The sequence below is a fragment of the Delphinus delphis genome, chromosome X, assembly GCF_949987515.2.
Source record: "Delphinus delphis chromosome X, mDelDel1.2, whole genome shotgun sequence".
NCBI lineage: Eukaryota > Metazoa > Chordata > Mammalia > Artiodactyla > Delphinidae > Delphinus > Delphinus delphis.
Window position 1 is genome coordinate 43405669 of NC_082704.1, and position 20247 is coordinate 43425915.

Consider the following 20247-nt stretch of genomic DNA (forward strand, 5'->3'; position numbering starts at 1 on the left):
ATAAAGGTGTCTCCAAGGAAATATGGGATTCATGCATTTGTGTCCTGGGAGCAACACATGGGAGGAAGATGGGGACCACCACAAAAACAGGGAAGAAGATTTAAAAATTAAATCTTAAATTAATCACTAAAGGCTTAGTTTTGGTTAATGTGACAGAATACATACTCTGAGAGCTGGAGATACAAGGGAGTTTGCACCCAACTGCTGTCTCGATGGACCGTAATGAGTCCTAAGGATAAACATGAAAGCCAGGGTGAGATATTAGAGAGAACTCACCTGATCGGTACAAGCCTGGGTGAAAAGATCAGTGTCAGCTGCAGGAAAGGCAAAAAGCTTTGACTAGATCCTATTCCTCTGTTTCTACAGAACGTAAACCTTAAGTCACTGAGGGGAAGGGCAGAAAAATGCCCCAGGGCACACTTGAAGTTCCATTCCTAGATGAAAGGAAAAAAAATAATCCTCTACACTGCAAAAAGGTGCAGGAAATCATCCTGGGCTCAGACCATTAGAAATCCACATCTGCTGAGGAGGAAGCCAGAAACTATCTCTTGTACAAGTTCTATTAAAAATACAAGATACAAGGCAGAGTTTGGCTGTCACAGGTAGGAGGAGCCACCTAAGACTGTTACGGAACCAGAACAACAGAGAATGCCCCAAACAGCATCTTCCAAATAGGCCAACAGGCACTGAGTAACAAGTGATAACAGACTTCTGGAGGATGAGGGAGAGTTGAGAGAAATTGAATGGTGGGGGAAGAGAAGGAGAGAGGTCCTCTTTAAGGCTGTGGCTCACAGGTAAAACTTAAAATCTTATGGTGGAAATGGAAGAGTAAAGGAAACAAACAAACAAACTTCCAGCATCCCAATTCACATACTAAGCACAAAGTAAAACTAGAGGAATTTAAAGATTGTGATACACTGTAAATAAATAACAAAAGAAAAACCCAGCTCAACTCCTGACTAGATTGGTTCAATCAATCACAATAAAGACTTAACAGAAGTGTGCCCAGGCATAAATACTATTTACCTCAGTCTCTACTGTTCTACACATAATGTCTAGCTTTAACAAAAAATTAGTCAACAAAAGAAAAAAAATGCTTGAGAAATAAACAATCAATAAAACGAGATGGGTATGACTCAGAAGTTGGTACTAACAGAGAGGAATTTTAAGATAACTATAATTAATGTTAAAAGCTATACATGAATGAACAGATGCGAAATTTCAGCACAAAGATGGAAAAAATAGGAAAGAATCAATGGAAATACTGAGGAAAAACACAGTAACAAAGATAAAGAGTACTTTTGATGGGCTCATCACCGGGTTTCAGAAAGCAGAAAGAACACTGAACTTTAAGATAGGTAAATAGAAATCATCCAAACTGCAACACACAAAAAAGGTTATCCAAGATTTTAAACAACAGAACAACATCAAACAGTTTAACCTGTGTGTAGTTGAATTCCAAGAAAAAGAAGAGAGAGAGAATTTGACAGAACAAACATTTGAAAAGGTAAGAGCTAGGCACTTTCTAAGGCAAATAAAGACATTAAATGAAAAATCCAAGAATGTCAGAGAACACCAAGCATAATAAATAATTATTTCTCTCTTTTTTCTCTCTCTCACTCCTTTTCTTTCTCAAACATATACACACAAACACTCACATAGTTATACACATACATACACACATATATCATATTTAAGATGCTAAAAATGAAAATAAAAAGAAAAATCTTGAAGGTATTGTAGGTTAAGAGAGTGAGAGAGATCACATCACATACAGAGGAACAAAGACAAGAGTAATAGCAGACATACTGTCACTAACTACACAAAAGTCAATGAACTAGAATCATTAGAGTATTAAAGGAAAAAGAATAATAACTATCAACCAATAATTCCGTATTCTGTAAAAATATATTTGAAAAATATATAAGGACTTTTTCAAGCAATCTAAAGTCAAAACCATTCATAGTAAACAGACCTGGACTGTTAAAAATTTAGCTTAAGATAAAAGGTGTATGACATGAGAAAGAAACTTAGATCTCCCCAAAGAAATCAAGAGTGCTAGAAATGGTAAAAATAGGAATAAACAAAAAATTAATTTAGTTATTTATAATCACAATAAAAATAATTGATTACTTAAAGCAAAAAAAGATAATGTAATGTACGTTTATAGTATATGTAAAAAAACATAAGAGAAAAATATCACAAAAGATGGGAAGGTGGAATTGGGAATATATTATTACAAACCTCAGACACTATAAATGAACAGGTATAATATTATTTGCAGGTAGACTGCAATTAAATAAAGATTTATGTTATAAATCTTTTATATATAAACAATAATTAAAATTTTCAATTTAATCAATATTAAAATAATAAAGCGAAAGTGGAGATAAGTAGAAATATATAATAATTTATTAATCTAAAGATTAAAGAAGGAAGAGTAAAAAATGAAACAAATAGAAAATGACTGGCAAATGATATATTTTAACCCAACCATACCCACATATATATTAAATGTTAATAGTTATATACACAAGCCACGGCTATCAGTGCAGACCCCAGAGACGGGCATGAGACACAAAGGCTGCTGCTGCTGCCACCAAGAAGCCTGTGTGCAAACACAGGTCACTATCCACACCACCCTTCCCTGGAGCCTGTGCAGCCCGTCACTGCCAGGGTCCCGAGATCCAGGAAAAAGTTCCCCGGGAGAACGCACAGTGGGCCACAGGCTGCTGATATGTGACACCAGCCTCTGCTGCTGCACGCTGGCCCGGTATCCGTAACAATCCCCACCCCCGGCCTGAGTGAGCCAGAGCTGCCGAAACAGCCAATCCTTTAACCCTGTCCTGTCTGAGCGAAGAACAGAGGCTGGCAGGCGACCTACACGCAGAGGTGGGGCGAAATCCAAAGCTGAACACTGGGAGCTGTGCGAACAAACAAGAGAAAGGGAAATCCATCCCACCAGCCTCAGGAGCAGTGGATTAAATCTCCACAATCAACCTGATGTACCCTGCATCGGTGGAATACTTGAATAGACAACGAATCATCCCAAATTGAGGAGGTAGACTTTGGGAGCAAGATATATTAGTTTTTCCCCTTTTCCTCTTTTTGTGAGTGTGTATGTGTATGCTTCTGTGTGAGATTTTGTCTGTATAGCTTTGCTTCCACCATTTATCTTAGGGTTCTGTCCATCCATTTTTATATTGTTTTGTTTTTTACATTAAAAATTTTTTTTCTTAATAATTATTTTGTATTTTAATTATTTTATTTTATCTTGCTTTATTTTATTTAATCCTCTTTCTTTCTTCCTACTTTTTCTCCCTTTTATTCTGAGCTGTGTGGAGCAAAGGATTTTGGTGCTCCAGAAAGGTGTCAGGGCTGTGCCACTGAGGTGGGAGAGCCACCATTAGGACACTGGTCCACAAGAGACCTCCCAGCTCCATGTAATATCAAACGGCAGAAATCTCCCAGAAATCTGCATCTCAACACAAAGACCCAGCTTCGCTCAACGATGAGCAAGCTACAGTGCTGGAATCCCTATGCCAAACAACTAGCAAAACAGGAACACAAACTCACCCATTAGCAGAGAGGCTGCCTAAAATCATAAGTCCACAGACACCACAAAACATACCACCAGACGTGGACCTGCCCACCAGAAAGACAAGACCCAGCCTCATCCACCAGAACACAGGCATCAGCCCCTCCACCAGGAAGTCTACACAACCCACTGAACCAAATTTAGCCACTGGGGACAGACACCAAAAACAACAAGAACTATGAAACGGGAGCCTGCAAAAAAAGACCCTAAACACAGTAAGATAAGCAAAATGAGAAGACATAAAAACACACAGCAGATGAAGGAGCAAGATAAAAACCCGCCAGACCTAACAAATGAAGAGGAAATAGGCAGTCTACCTGAAAAAGAATTCAGAATAATGATAGTAAAGATGATCCAAAATCTTGGAAATAGAATAGAGAAAATGCAAGAAACATTTAACAAGGACCTAGAAGAACTAAAGAGGAAACAAGCAATGATGAACAACACAATAAATGAAATTAAAAATACTCTAGAAGGGATCAATAGAAGAATAACTGAGCCAGAAGAATGGATAAGTGACCTGAACGGAAATAACTACCACAGAGCAGAATAAAGAAAAAAGAATGAACAGAATTGAGAACAGTCTCAGACACCTCTGGGGCAATATTAAACACACCAACATTCGAATTATAGGGTTCCCAGAAGAAGAAGAGAAAAAGAAAGGGACTGAGAAAATATTTGAAGAGATTATAGTTGAAAACTTCCTTAATATGGGAAAGGAAATAGTTAATCAAGTCCAGGAAGCACAGAGAGTCCCATACAGGTTAAATCCAAGGAGAAACACGCCAAGACTATATTAATCAAATTATCAAAACTTAAATACTAAGGAAACATATTAAAAGCAGCAAGGGAAAAGCAACAAATAACACACAAGGGAATCCCCATAAGGTTAACAGCTGATCTTTCAGCAGAAACTATGCAAGGCAGAAGGGAGTGGCAAACATATTTAAAGTGATGAAGGAGAAAAAGCTACAACCAAGATTAGTCTACCCAGCAAGGGTGTCATTCAGATATGATGGAGAAATTAAAACATTTACAGACAAGGAAAAGCTGATAGATGTCAGCACCAACTTTACAACAAATGCTAAAGGAACTTCTCTAGGTAAGAAACACAAGAGAAGGAAAAGACCTACCATAACAAACCCAAAACAATTATGAAAATGGGAATAGGAACATACATATTGATAATTACCTTAAAAGTAAATGGATTAAATGCTCCCACCAAAAGACACAGATTAGCTGAATGGATACAAAAACAAGACCCATATATATGCTGTCTACAAGACACCCACTTCAGACCTAGGCACACATACAGACAGAAAATGAGGGCATGGAAAACGATATTCCATGCAAATGGAAATCAAAAGAAAGCTAGTGTAGCAATTCTCATATCAGACAAAATAGACTTTAAAATAAAGATTATTACAAGAGACAAAGAAGGACACTACATAATGATCAAGGGATTGATCAAAGAAGAAGATATAACAATTGTAAATATTTATGCACCCAACATAGGAGCACCTCAATACATAAGGCAAATACTAACAGCCATATGAGGGGAAATTGACAGTAACAGAATCAGAGTAGGGGACTTTAAGACCCAATTTTCACCAATGCACAGATCATCCAAAACGAAAATAAAGAAGGAAACACAAGCTTTATATGATACATTAATCAAGATGGACTTAATTGATATTTATAGGACATTCCATCAAGAAACAACAAACTACACATTTTTCTCAAGGGCTCATGGAACATTCTCCAGGATAGATTATACCTCGGGTCACAAATCAAGCCTTGGTAAATTTAAGAAAATTGAAATCGTATCACGTATCTTTTCTGACCACAACGCTATGAGACTAGATATCAATTACAGGAAAAGATCTGTAAAAAATACAAACACATGGAGTCTAAACAATACACTACTTAACAACCAAGTGATCACTGAGGAAATCAAAGAGGAAATCAAAAATACCTAGAAACAAATGACAATGGAGACAGAACAACCAAAAACCTATGGGATGAAGCAAAAGCAGTTCTAAGAGTGAAGTTTATAGCAATACAATCCTACCATAAGAAACAGGAAACATCTCAATTAAACATCCTAAATTTTCACCTAAAGCAATTAGAGAAAGAAGATGAAAAAATCCCCAAAGTTAGCAGAAGGAAAGAAACCATAAAGATCAGATCAGAAATAAATGAAAAAGAAATGATGGAAACGATAGCAAAGATCAATAAAATGAAAACCTGATTCTTTGAGAAGATAAAGAAAATTGATAAACCATTAGCTAGACTCATCAAGAAAAAAAGGGAGAAGACTGAAATCAACCGAATTAGAAATCAAAAAGGAGAAGTAACAACTGACACTGCAGAAATACAAAGGATCATGAGAGATTACTACAAGCAACTCTATGCCAATAAAATGGACAACCTGGAAGAAACGGACAAGTTCTTAGAAATGCATAACCTGCACAGACTGAACCAGGAAGAAATAAAAAAAAAATATGAACAGACAAATTACAAGGTCTGAAATTGAAACTGTGATTAAAAATCTTCCAACAAACAAAAGCCCAGTACCAGATGGCTTCACAGGCGAATTCTACCAAATATATAGAGAAGAGCTAACAACTATCCTTCTCAAACTCTTCCAAAATATAGCAGAGGGAGGAACACTCCCAAACTCATTCTACGAGGCCACCATCACCCTGATACCCAAAACAGAGAAAGATGTCACAAAGAAAGAAAACTACAAGCCAATATCACTGATGAACATAGATGCACAAATCCTCAACAAAATACTAACAAACAGAATCCAACAGCACATTAAAAGGATCATACAGCATGATCAAGTGGGGGTTATTCCAGGAATGCAAGGATTCTTTAATATATGCAAATCAATCAACATGATACACCATATTAACATATTGAAGGAGGAAAAACATATGATCCTCTCAATAGTTGCAGAGAAAGCTTTCAACAAAATTCAACACCCATTAATCATAAAAACCCTCCAGAAAGTAAATATAGAGGGAACTTTCCTCCACATAATAAAGACCATGTATGACAAACCCACAGCCAACATCGTCCTCAATGGTGAAAAATTGAAATCATTTCCACTAAGATCAGGAACAAGACAAGGTTGCCCACTCTCAACACTCTTATTCAACATAGTTTTGGAAGTTTTAGCCACAGCAATCAGAGAACAAAAATAAACAAAAGGAATCCAAATCAGAAAAGAAGAAGTACAGCAGTCACTGTGTGCAAATGACATGATACAATACAGAGAGAATCCTAAAGATGCTACCAGAAAACTACTAGAGCTAATCAATGAATTTGGTAAAGTAGCAGGATACAAAATTAATGCACAGAAGTCTCTGGCATTCCTATACACTAATGATGAAAAATCTGAAAGTGAAATTAAGAAAACACTCCCATTTATCACTGAAACAAAAAGAATAAAATATCTATGAATAAACCTACCTAAGGAGACAAAAACCTGTATGCAGAAAATTATAAGACACTGATGAAAGAAATTAAAGATGATAAAAATAGGTGGAGAGATATACCATGTTCTTGGATTGAAAGAATCAACATTCTGAAAATGACTATACTACCCAAAGCAATCTACAGATTCACTGCAATGCAATCACTATCAAACTACCACTGGCATATTTCACAGAACTAGAACAAAAAAATTCACAATTTCTATGGAAACACAAAAGACCCCGAATAGCCAAAATAATCTTGAGAATGAAATATTCAGCTGGAGGAATCAGGCTCCCTGACTTCAGACTATACTACAAAGCTACTCTAAACAAGACAGTATAGTACTGGCACAAAAACAGAAATATAGATCAATGGAAAAGGATAGAAATGCCAGAGATAAACCCACGCACATATGGTCACCTTATCTTTGATAAAAGAGGCAAGATTATACTGTGGAGTAAAGACAGCCTTTTCAATAAGTGGATCTGGGAAAACTGGACAGCTACATGTAAAAATATGAAATTAGAACACTCTCTAACACCATACACAAAAATAAAATCAAAATGGATTAAAAAACTAAACGTGAGGCCAGGCACTATCAAACTCTTAGAAGAAAACTTAGGCAGAACACTCTATGACAATAATCACAGCAAGATCCTTTGTGACAAACCTCCTATAGAAATGGAAATAAAAACAAAAATAAACAAATAGAACCTAATGAAACTTCAAAGCTTTTGCACAGCAAAGGAAACCATAAACATGACCAAAAGACAATCCTCAGACTGGAAGAAAATATTTGCCAATCAACCAACTGAAAAAGGATTAATCTCCAAAATTTACAAGCAGCTCATGCAGCTCAATAACAAAAAAACAAACAACCCAATCCAAAAATGGGCAGAAGACCTAAATAGACATTTCTCCAAAGAAGATATACAGATTGCCAACAAACACATGAAAGAATGCTCAACCTCATTAATCATTAGAGAAATGCAGATCAAAACTACAATGAGTTATAATCTCACACTGGTCAGAATGGCCATAATCAAAAAATCTAGAAACAATAAATGCTGGAGAGGGTGTGGAGAAAAGGGAACCCTCTTGCACTGTTGGTGAGAATGTAAATTGATACAGCCACTATGGATAACAGTATGGAGGTTCCTCAAAAAACTAAAAATAGAACTACCGTGTGACCCATCAATCCCTCTACTGGGCATATACCCTGAGAAATCCATAATTCAGAAAGAGTCATGTACCAAAATGTTCATTGCAGCTCTATTTACAATAGCCAGGACATGGAAGCAGCCTAACTGTCCATCATCATATGAATGGATAAAGAAGATGTGGCACATAAATACAATGGAATATTACTCAACCATAAAAAAAAATGAAATTGAGATATTTGTAATGAAGTGGATGGACCTAGAGTCTGTCATACAGAGTCAAGTAAGTCAGAAAAAGAAAATCAAATACCGTACGGTAACACATATATATGGAATATAAGAAAAATAAAAGTCATGAAGAACCTAGGGTTAATACAGGAATAAAGGCACAGAGCTACTAGAGAATGGACTTGAGGATATGGGGAAGGGGATGGGTAAGGTGTGACAAAGCGAGAGTGGCATGGACATATATACACTACCAAATGTAAAATAGATAGCTAGTGGGAAGCAGCCGCATAGCACAGGGAGATCAGCTTGGTGTTTTGTGACCACCTAGAGGGGTGGGATAAGGAGTGTGTGCAGGAGTGAGATGCAAGAGGAAAGAGATATGGGAACATAAGTATATGTATAACAGATTCACTTTGTTATAAAGCAGAAACTAACACACCAATGTAAAGTAATTATACTCCAATAAAGATGTTAAAAATAATAAAATAGGAAATAAAAAAATAAAAACAATAAAAATGATATTTATGTGACATAATAGTGAATTAATTAATACTATGATGATATATATTCCAATATATAAGTTTATGAAATCAATACATTGTACATCTTTAACTGACACAATGTTATATGTCAGTTATACCTCAATAAAAATAAACTTAAAAAATGAAGTGAAAGCATTGAGAGTATGTTCTCTAACCATAAGGACATTAAAATAGACATAAATCACAGTAAATTTCTGAAAATAACCCAAGAATTTAGAAGTTAAGAAAAAAAAAAAAACTTCTAAATAACTCAATGGTAAAAGAGGGAGTCACAATGGAAATTAGAAAATATTTTTAATTCAATGTAAATGTAAACACAATAATTTTTTTTTTTTTTGGTATGCGGGCCTCTCCCTGCTGTGGCCTCTCCTGTTGTGGAGCACAGGCTCCGGACACGCAGGCTCAACAGCAAAGGCTCAAGAGCCCAGCCGTTCTGCAGCATGTGGGATCCCCCCGGAACAGGTCATGAACCCATGTCCCCTGCATCAGCAGGTGGACTCTCAACCACTGCACCACCAGGGAAGCCCCTAAACACAATAAATTTAAATCTCTGGGATATAAGCTAAATAATTGCTTAGAGAGCAATTTATAATATTAAATGCTGATATTAGAAAAGGAGAAAGGTCTAAAGTCAATGATACAGATTCCACTTTAAGAAACTAGAAAAGGAAGTGCAAAATAAACTCAAAGCAAGCAGAAAGAAGGAAATAAAAATAATAACAGAAATCAATAAAATCAAGAACAGAAAAACAATAACTCAAATGACTCTTTGAAAGATTAATACAATTCATAAACTTAACTATGCTAACAAAGAAAAAAAGGGAAAGGATACAAATTTCCAAAATCATAAATAGAAGAGGGAAAATTACTATAGACCATTCTGGCATATAATAAATACAAGTGTAATATTAACAATTGTGTGTGAATTAATTCCACAACTTAAAACAAACAGACCAGTTCCTTGAAAGAAACAAACTATCAATACTGACTCCAGAAAAAATAACCTGAATATTTTTTATCAGTTAAAGAAATTGTACATACAAAATTTTCAACAAAAAAGTCAAATTTTTTATCACTAAATTTTATTTTTGAGCAGTTTTAGATTCACAAGAAAATTGAGAAAATTGTCATATATCCTGTCCCCACACATGCATAACCTTGTCGATTATCAGTGAACACCACCAGAGTGGTTCATTTATTAAAATTGATGAATCTACAATGACACATCATAATCACCCAAAATCCATGGTTTACACTATGGTTTACCTTTGGTGTTGTACATTCTATGGGTTCAGACAACAGTATAAAGACATGAACTTATCAATATGTTATCATACAGAGTATTTTTGCTTTCCTAAATATCCTCTGTGCTCTGCCTATTATTCTCTCTCCACATTCCTCACTCCAGGAAACCACTGATACTTTTACTGTCTCCATGGTTTTGCCTCTTCCAGGTGTCATACAGTTGGAATCATACAGTATGTATTCTTTTCAGATTGGCTCATTACACTTACTAATACTATTTAAGGTTTCTCCATGTCTTTTCATGGCTTCACAGCTCATTTTTTATAGTGCTGAATAATATTCCATTGGTATAATTAGATATACCACGTTCATTTATCCATTCACTTACTGAAGAACATCTTGGTTTCTTTGAGTTTTGGAAATTATGAATAAAGCTACTCTAAGCATCATTGTTCAGGATTTTTGATGGACATAAGTTTTCTTTTTTTTTTTAACATCCTTATTGGAGTATAATTGCTTTACAATGACGTGTTAGTTTCTGCTGTATAACAAAGTGAATCAGCTATACGTATATATATATTGCCATATATCCTCCCTCTTGTATCTCCCTCCCATCCTCCCTATCCCACCCATCTAGGTGGGCAAAAAGCACCAAGCCGATCTCCCTGTGTATTGCGGCTGCTTCCCACTAGCTATCTATTCTACATTTGGTAGTGTATATATGTTCATGCCACTCTCTCACTTCATCCCAACTTATCCTTCCCCCTCCCCATGTCCTCAAGTCCATTCTCTATGTCTTCATCTTTATTCCTGTCCAGGCTCTACGTTCTTCAGAATCAACTATTTTTTTTTTTTAGATTCCATATATATGTGTTGGCATACAGTATTTGTTTTTCTCTTTATGACTTACTTTACTCAGTATGACACCTCACTACAAATAACTCAATTTCATTTCTTTTTATGGCTGAGTAATGTTCCATTGTATATATGTGCCACTTCTTCTTTATCCATTCATCTGTCAATGGAAACTTAGGTTGCTTCCATGTCTTGGCTATTATAAATAATGCTGCAATGAACATTGTGGTACATGACTCCTTTTGAATTATGGTTTTCTCAGGATATATGCCCAGTAGTGGGATTGCTGGGTCATATGGTACTTCTAATTTTGTTTTTTGAGGAAACTCCATGCTGTTACTCATAGTGGCTGTATCAATTTACATTCACACCAACAGTGCAAGAGTGTTCCCTTTTCTCCACACCCTCTCCAGTATTTATTGTTTGTAGATGTTTTGAGGATGGCCATTCTGACAAGTGTGAGATGATACCTCATTGTAGTTTTGATTTGCATTTCTCTAATGATTAGTGATGTTGAGCAACCTTTCATGTGTTTGTTGGCAATGTGTATAACTTCCTTGGAGAAATGTCTAGTTAGCTCTTGTGCCCAATTTTGGATTGGGTTGTTTGTTTGATATTGAGCTGCATGAGGTACTTGTATATTTTTGAGATTAATGCTTTGTCAGTTGCTTCATTTGCAAATATTTTCTCCCATTCTGAGGGTTGTCTTTTCGTCTTGTTTATGGTTTCCTTTGCAGTACAAAAGCTTTGAAGCTTCATTAGGTCCCTTTTGTTTATTTCCATTTTTATTTCCATTTCTCTAGGATGTGGGTCAAAAAGGATCTTGCTGTGGTTTATATCATAGAGTTCTGCTTATGTTTTCCTCTAAGAGTTTGATAGTGTCTGGCTTTATATTTCAATCTTTAATTCATTTTGAGTTTATTTTTGTTTATTGTGTCAGGAGTGTTCTAATTTCATTCTTTTACATGTAGCTGTCCAGTTTTCCCAGCACCACTTACTGAAGAGGCTGTCTTTACTCCACTGTATATTCTTGCCTCCTTTATCAAAGATAAGGTGACCATATGTGCGTGGGTTTATCTCTGGGCTTTCTATCCTGTTTCATTGATCTATATTTCTGTTTTTGTGCCAGTACCATACTGTGTTGATTACTGTAGTTTTGTAGTCTAGTCTGAAGTCAGGGAGTCTGATTCCTCCTCCTCCATTTTGCTTTCTCAAGATTGCTTTGGCTATTCAGCATCTTCTGTGGTTCCATATAAATTGTGATTTCTTTTGTTCTAGTTCTGTGAAAAATGCCATTGGTAGTTTGATAGGGATTTTATTGTATCTACAGATTGATTTGGGTAGTATAGTCATTTTCACAATGTTGATTCTTCCAGTCCAAGGACATAGCATACCTCTCCATCTGTTTGTATCATTTTTTAATTTATTTTATCAGTGTCTAATAGTTTTCTATATACAGGTCTTTTGTCTCCTTAGGTAGGTTTATTCCTAGGTATTATGTTCTTTTTGTTGCAGTGGTAAATGGGAGTGTTTCCTTAATTTCTCTTTCAGGTATTTCATCATTAGTGTATAGGAATGCAAGATATTTCTGTGTATTAATTTTGTGTCCTCTTACTTTACCAAAATCATTGAATAGCTCTAGCAGTTTTCTGCTAGCATCTTTAAGTTTCTCTATGTATAGTATCGTGTCCTCTGCAAACAGTGACAGTTTTACTTCTTCTTTTCCGATTTGGATTCCTTTATTTCTTTTTCTTCTCTGATTTCTGTGGCTAAAACTTCCAAAACTATGTTGAATAAGAGTGGTGAGAGTGGGCGACCTTGTCTTGTTCCTGAACTTAGTGGAAATTGTTTCAGTTTTTCACCATTGAGAACGATATTGGCTGTGGGTTTTGTCATATATGGCCTTTATGAAGTTGAGGTAAGTTCCCTCTATGTTTACTTTCTGGAGGGTTTTTATCATAAATGGGTGTTGACTTTTGTCAAAAGCTTTTTCTGCATCTAACAAGATGATCATATGGTTTTTATCCTTCAATTTGTTAACATGGTTTATCACATTGATTGAAATGCATATATTGAAGAATCCTTGCATTCCTGGGATAAACCTCACTTCATCATGATGTATGATCCTTTTGACATGTTGTTGCATTCTGTTTGCTAGAATTTTGTTGAGGATGGGTAAGTAGCAAGGAGCATGATTGCCAAATTGTATTGTAAGAGTATGTTTAGTCTTATAAGAAACCACCAAACTGTCTTCCAAAATGGCTGTATCATTTTGAATTACTACCAACAATGCTTGAGAGCTTTTTGCTACACATTCTCAACAGCAGTTAGTGTTATATTGTTCTGGATTTTGGCCATTCTATTATGTGTGTTGTGGTGACTCAGTTTTTCAATGAACATTTCTCTGATGACATATGATGTTGACCATCTTTTCATATGCTTATTTGCCATCTTTGTATCTTCTTTGATTAAGTGTATGTTAAAAGCTTTGGCTCATTTTTAAATTAAGGTTGTTCATTTTCTTATTGTTAAATTTTAAGAGTTCTTTGTATATTTGAATAACAGTCCTTTACCAGATGTGTCTTTTGGAAATAATTCCCCTCTTTGTGTGCCATGTCTTCTCATTCTCTTGACACTGTCTTTCACAGAGAGTTTTTTAATTGTAATGAAGTCAAGCTTGTCAATAATCTCTTTGATGGATTCTATCTTTGGTGTTGTATATAAAATGACATCACCACACCCAAGAACATTTAAGTTTTCTCCTGTTATCTTGTAGGAGTCTTATTGTTTTGTGTTTTGCATTTATGTCTGTGATCCATTTTGAATTCATTTTTGTGAAGGGTGTAAGGTCTATGTCTAGATTCTATTTTTTTCATGTCCAGTGGTTCTGGCACCATTTGTTGAAAAGATTATCTTTGCTTTATCATATTGCCTTCTCTCCTTTGTCAAAGATCAATTGACTATATTTATGTGAGTTTACTCTGGGGCTTTCTATTCTGTTCCATTGATCTATTGATATTTTATTATTTTGTCAATACCAAACTCTCTTGATTAATATAGCTTTATAATAAATCTTGAAGTCCTCCAAGTTTGTTCTTCTCCTTCAATATTGTGTTGATTACTATGGGTATATTACCTCTTACTATAAACTTTAGAATCTTTTGATATCCACAAAACAACCTGTTGAAATCTTAATTGGAATTGCATTATCTATAGATTAAATTGGGAAGAACTGACATTTTGACAGTATTGAGTCTTCCTATCTATGAGCATGGAATATTTATCCATTTATTTAGTTTTTTTATATCATTCATCAGAGTTTTGTAATTTTCCTCATATAGATCTTGTACATATTTTGTTAGATCTACATCTAAGTATTTCATTTTTTTTGAGGGCTAATATAAATGGTAATGAAATTTTATTTCAAATTTTACTTGTTCATTTCTGGTATACAGGAAGAAATTTACTTTTGTATATTAACTTCGTATCCTGCAACCTTGCTATAATCACTCATTGGTTTAAGTAGTTATTTGGTCTATTCTTGCTAATTTTCTACATAGATGATCATATTGTCTTTGAAAAGATACAGTTTTATGTCTTCCTTCCTTATATGTACACCTTTTTGTTCCTTTTCTTGTTTTATTGCATTAGGTAGAACTTCTAGTATGATGTTGAAAAGGAGTGGGGGAAGGGAAATCTTTGTGGAAGATCCTAGTGGAAGAGCTTTGAGTTTCTCATCATTAAGTATGATGTATTTCTTCAAGGGCAAAATCTACCAACCATTTCAGAAAAAAATAATACCAAATTTAGACAAAATTTTCAAGAAATTAGAGTATGAGTAAACACTTTTTTGTTTATTCATTTATAGTGACTTTATTTATAATAGCTAAAAACTGGACACAACCTAGATGCCACTCAGTGGATGAATGGTCAAACAAACTGTTTCATATACATACCATGGAATACTACTTAGCAATAAAATGAAATTTACTATTAACAGATTCAACAACTTGGACAAATCTCCAGGAAATTAAACACTTTGTAACACTTTTTTTTTCAATCCAGTCTTACTCTGAAACCAAAATGAGAGAAAGACATTACAAAACAGAAAAACAGAGAATAATGTGTCTCATGAACACAGACTTAAAAATATCAAAATAATATTAGCACATTAAATCCAGAAATAGGGAATTCTCTGGTGGTCCAGTGGTTAGGATTCGGTCCAGTGGTTAGTTCCCTGACCAGACTCGATTTCTGGTCAGGGAACTAAGACTCCGCAAGCCATGCAGTGCAGCCAATAAATAAATAAATAAATCCAGAAATATATAAGTGAGATAATATCTCCTGAACAAGGAAGGTTTATCTCTGAAATAAATTCAAAATTTCAAAATTCAAAGTGATTCACCATATTAAAAGACTAAAGAAGAAAATCTATATGATAATCTCAGTAGATGGAGAAGAAACTTTTTCCAAATTTCAATATTCAGTCATCACAAAAATTCTCATTAAACAAAGAATAGAAGGGAACTTCAATATAATGGGCATCTATGAAAATCTTACATCTAACATACTTAATAGTGAAAGATTGAATGTTTCTCTGGAGCTAGGATCACAAACAAAACAGGGATGCCCACTCTCATGACCTCTATTCAACATTGTAGTGGAAGTCCTGACTAATGTAATAAACAATGAAAAGAAATAAAAGACATTCAAATTAGAAAGGAAGAAATAAGACTGTCTTTATTCTCATGTAACATGATAATTTAAGTAGAAAATCTTAAGAGTCTATTGAAAAGGCAAGAACTAATAAATTAGTTTAACAAAGTTACAGGATAAAAGGCCAATATTTAAAAATCAATTGTATTTCTAAATACTAGCAATAAACAATTGGAAATTAAAATTTAAAATATAGTGCCATTTATGATAGCACAAAAAAAAACGTGAGTTATTTTGGTGTAAATTTTTTTAAATGTTTGTAATATCTGTATGTTGAATAACACAAACCACTGAGGAGAAAATCAATGAAGACCTAAATATATGGAGAGATATACTATATACTGTGTTCATGGTTTGGAAAACTCAATATTTTTAATATGTCAATTTTCCCCAAATCGATCTATAGATTTAACACAATTTCTAGAAATAACTACACTGGTTATAAAATTCATATAGAAAAACAAAGTATCTAAAATATTCAAAACAATTTTGGAGAAGAAAAACAAAATCAGAAGACTCACACTACTCAATGCAGTTTTGTATTGGTCATTTGAGTTTCAACAAAGATGCAAAGAAATTTAAGTGAGGAAAACATATTATTCAACAAATGGAGGTGACATAATGGGAAATTCACATGCAAAATATAATAACCTGAATCCATATCTTGCTTCATATACAAGCATGACTTATAGTTATTAAATATAAAATCAAAAACTATTAAACTTATAAAACAAAATGTGAGAGAATGTATTTATAACCTTGTAGCAGTCAACAATTACTTAGATAAAAAACAAAATATAAAATCCCTAAAATACACTAAAAGTAAGTTGAACTTCTTCAAAATTTGAAAGTTTGCTCTTCAAAAGATACTGTTAAGAATCTAAATGTTTATCAATAGATGACTAGCTAAATTACTGTATATACATATAATAAAATAAAACTAATAAAAAGCAGTGAAATACTGATACACAGAATAAAAGGGATGAAGGTCAAAATAATTATATGAGTCAAAGTGGACACAAAATTTAAAAAGTAAATATTGTATGATTTCATTTTATAACATTCTACAACTCACACACTAATGAAGAATGACAGAAAGTGGCTCAGTGGTTGCCTGGGAATGAGGAGCAAGTAGAGATGATGGGATGAATTAAAAAGGGGCATGAAGAAAAATTTGGGGTAATGGATATATTCATCGTCTTAAATGTGGTAATAATTTTATGCATGTATGTATATATCAAAACTTACCAAGTTGTTTGCTTCAAATAGGTGCAGTTTATCGGATGAAAATTATATGTCAGTAACTGCAAAATGGAAAGATACTGTTAAGAAATAAAAGGGTAAACTACAGAGTGGGAGAAAGCAGTTTCAAAATTCATATCTGGTGAAGGACTTGTACCTAGAATATATAAAGGACTCTCAAAACTCAATACTGTAAAGCAAACAACCCAATAAAACAAATTAGGCTGAAGATCTGAATAGAACCTTCACCAAAAAAAAGGATATATGTGGCAAATAAACACATGGAAAGGTACTCAATATCATTATTCATTAGAGAAAAGCAAAATAAATCCACAGAGATAACACTATGTGCATATTAAAGTGGAAAAAGAAGCTGACAAATTTTGTCAAGGATGATAAACAACTCTAAAACATTGCTGGTGGTAATGTAAAATGCAATAGCCACTTAGGAAAACAATTTGCCACTTTGGAAAACACTTATCATAAGACCCAATAATCCCACTTCTTGGTATTTATCAAAGAGAATGGAAACATATATCCACAGAAAGACTTTTATGTGAATGTTCATAGCATTATTCATTGTTCACAATAGCCAAAAATTGGACACAACACAAAAGTCTTTCAAAACATGAATTGATAAACAAACTGGTGCATATCTACAATGGAATTCTACTCATCAATAAACAGGAATGCATTACTGATACACATGCAATGACATGAATGAATATCAAATGCATTTACTAAGTAAAAGAATATATACACAAAAGGTCTATATGCTATAATTCCACTTACACAACACATGGAAAAGGCAAAATTATAAGGTAGAAAACTGATCAGTGATTACCAGTTGCTATGCATAGGAGTAGGTGTTGACTACAAAGGGGCTCCAGAGAATTTTGGGAAGTGATAAAATTCTTCCACATCTTGATGGTCATGGTAGTTATATGACTGTATGCATTTGTCAAACTCAGGGCTGTGCATTAAAAAGTGTGAATTTTAATGAATATAGATCACATCTCAATTTTAAAAAGGAAAACAACAGGAGATCAAGGAATTTGCATATTTTGAAAAGCAAGTCAGACCACATCATTCCTCTGCTCAAAACGTTCAGTGGCTCCCCAGTACACTAGGAATAAATGCTGAGTCTTTATAATGGTCCACAGGGCTTTACACATACTTCCCCTTCTCTGAATGTGTCACCTACTACTTTCCCCTTCACTCACACACCTCCAACCACACTGGCCCCTTGCTTTTTCTTCAACACATCAAAAAAGCTTCTGCCTCAGAGATTTTCACTTGTGGTTCCCTGTGCCTGGAACATACTTTGCCTAGATAACTGCAAGTCTCTTTCCATTACCTCTTTTAAGTGTTTCCTAAAATGTTATCTCTTCAGTGGTGCTTTCTTTTTAATTGTAACCCGTCTTTGTTGATGCTTCCTATGCTTTTTCTGCACAGAATTTATCACTATCTGGCAACTTAAAAGTTGTATTTACTCTTTTTTCCTTTCTTTGCTCACTTGAATGTAATGACAATGAAGATGGAGAATTTTTAACATCTGTTCTTTTTTCTGTTGTATCTTCAGCACCTAGAACAGTGCCTGACACACAGTAGGTGCTCAGTAAATATTTGTTGAAAAAAATGAATGAATGAGTGAATTACTCATAGACTATAGGAATGGTGGTAATAAGAAATGAGGAAGAAGTCGGCTTTTTATGATCAGATCATAAAAAGGCTTTTTTTCTGTGTGAGGGACTTTATTTGGCAAATTATAAGGAACTTGAAGTTTACCCTGGGAAACATGAGAAGCTATGTAAGTGTTTTGGGAAGGAAATGACAAATTTCTAAACTTTGCATTTTAGAAAAGCCAGTTTGACTACCATGTGTAATATTGATAGTATGAATACAAGACAGGAGGAATTGAAACTAGTTAGGAATCTCTTTCATAGTCCACATGAGAGACAATGACCAACTGGATTAGGGTCCTGGTGATAGGTTTGGATGGAAGTTACTGAATTCAACTGAAGCCTTCTGTGATTGACCCCCCTTCTGTTCACTAAGAACTCCATTTGCACCCATTTCCCAGTGCCAAATGTGAATATGCACTTATTGATTAGGTAGTCCTTAAATGTCTCCCTTGGCTCTCTCAAATCTCATCATTTGTTCTGCCAGGATAAAGACCACATCTTTTATTTCTTTGGTGTCTCTTGACAGCACCTGGGACTGTTTACCAATGGTATCCAGTTTAAAAATAACACTATATTTTAACCAGTCAGTGACATAAATGGAAGGACTTGAGAGATTTCATAAGATTTAGCTTTGGCAAAATTGTTCGTAGAGCTTATCTCCTTCATTCATTTTTCTTCATGTTATTTTTGTGTCTTTAAAAGTCAAGTTAAAATGGAACATTTCTTCTTCTCTCCTCAAGTCTGTTTCCATTAGGAGGGCAATATCAAGGTTTGGAAAGGAAGACTAAAACTGGAACCTCTTAGAGATGCAAGCAGTGAGAAAATAAAGTTGCCTCTCCTCGTTTTGAATGAGTTTTTCAAATGCGACTCCTTTCTGCTGCATTGCAGAAATTGTTTGGGGGGTAGAAATTTGATACACACACCAATTCAGAAAAGAAGATCTGGAATCCATCATTTTATTTCTAATTGACAGTGAATTGGAGCCAAATGCTCTCTGATCCAGTTACATTTGTCATTTTCGGATGCCTTTATTGGCATAAGACCTATAAACACCAGCCAGTCATGATTAGAAGCTTGTGAACTGGATGACATTCAGTTTGCCATTAACTCTCAGGCACAGAGATCCAGCCAGTAAGAGAATGCCTTACAGTGCACTAACTGAACTGGTAACTTGATCTTGCACCTCTTAGCACAGAGTTAGAATGACAACCTCTTCTCCAGAAGAGTGAGTGCTTCATATTAAACACATTTTTTTGCAAGTTTTTAGCATTTAGAAACCCTGGCAGATTAAAGAAAAAAAAAACCTTCAACTTCATTGTTTCAAGAAGAAGCAGATTGTGAAATCAAATGACTCCAGTAAGGAGCAGTTTCTCTTTTCTCTTCTAAGTAGACACTATCATAAAAGCCAAATCTGAATAAGAATTAGCTAGAAATTAGCATTTCAAAATTAGATAAACTCCCTGGGTTGCCCACTTAGATATAGCTTCTAG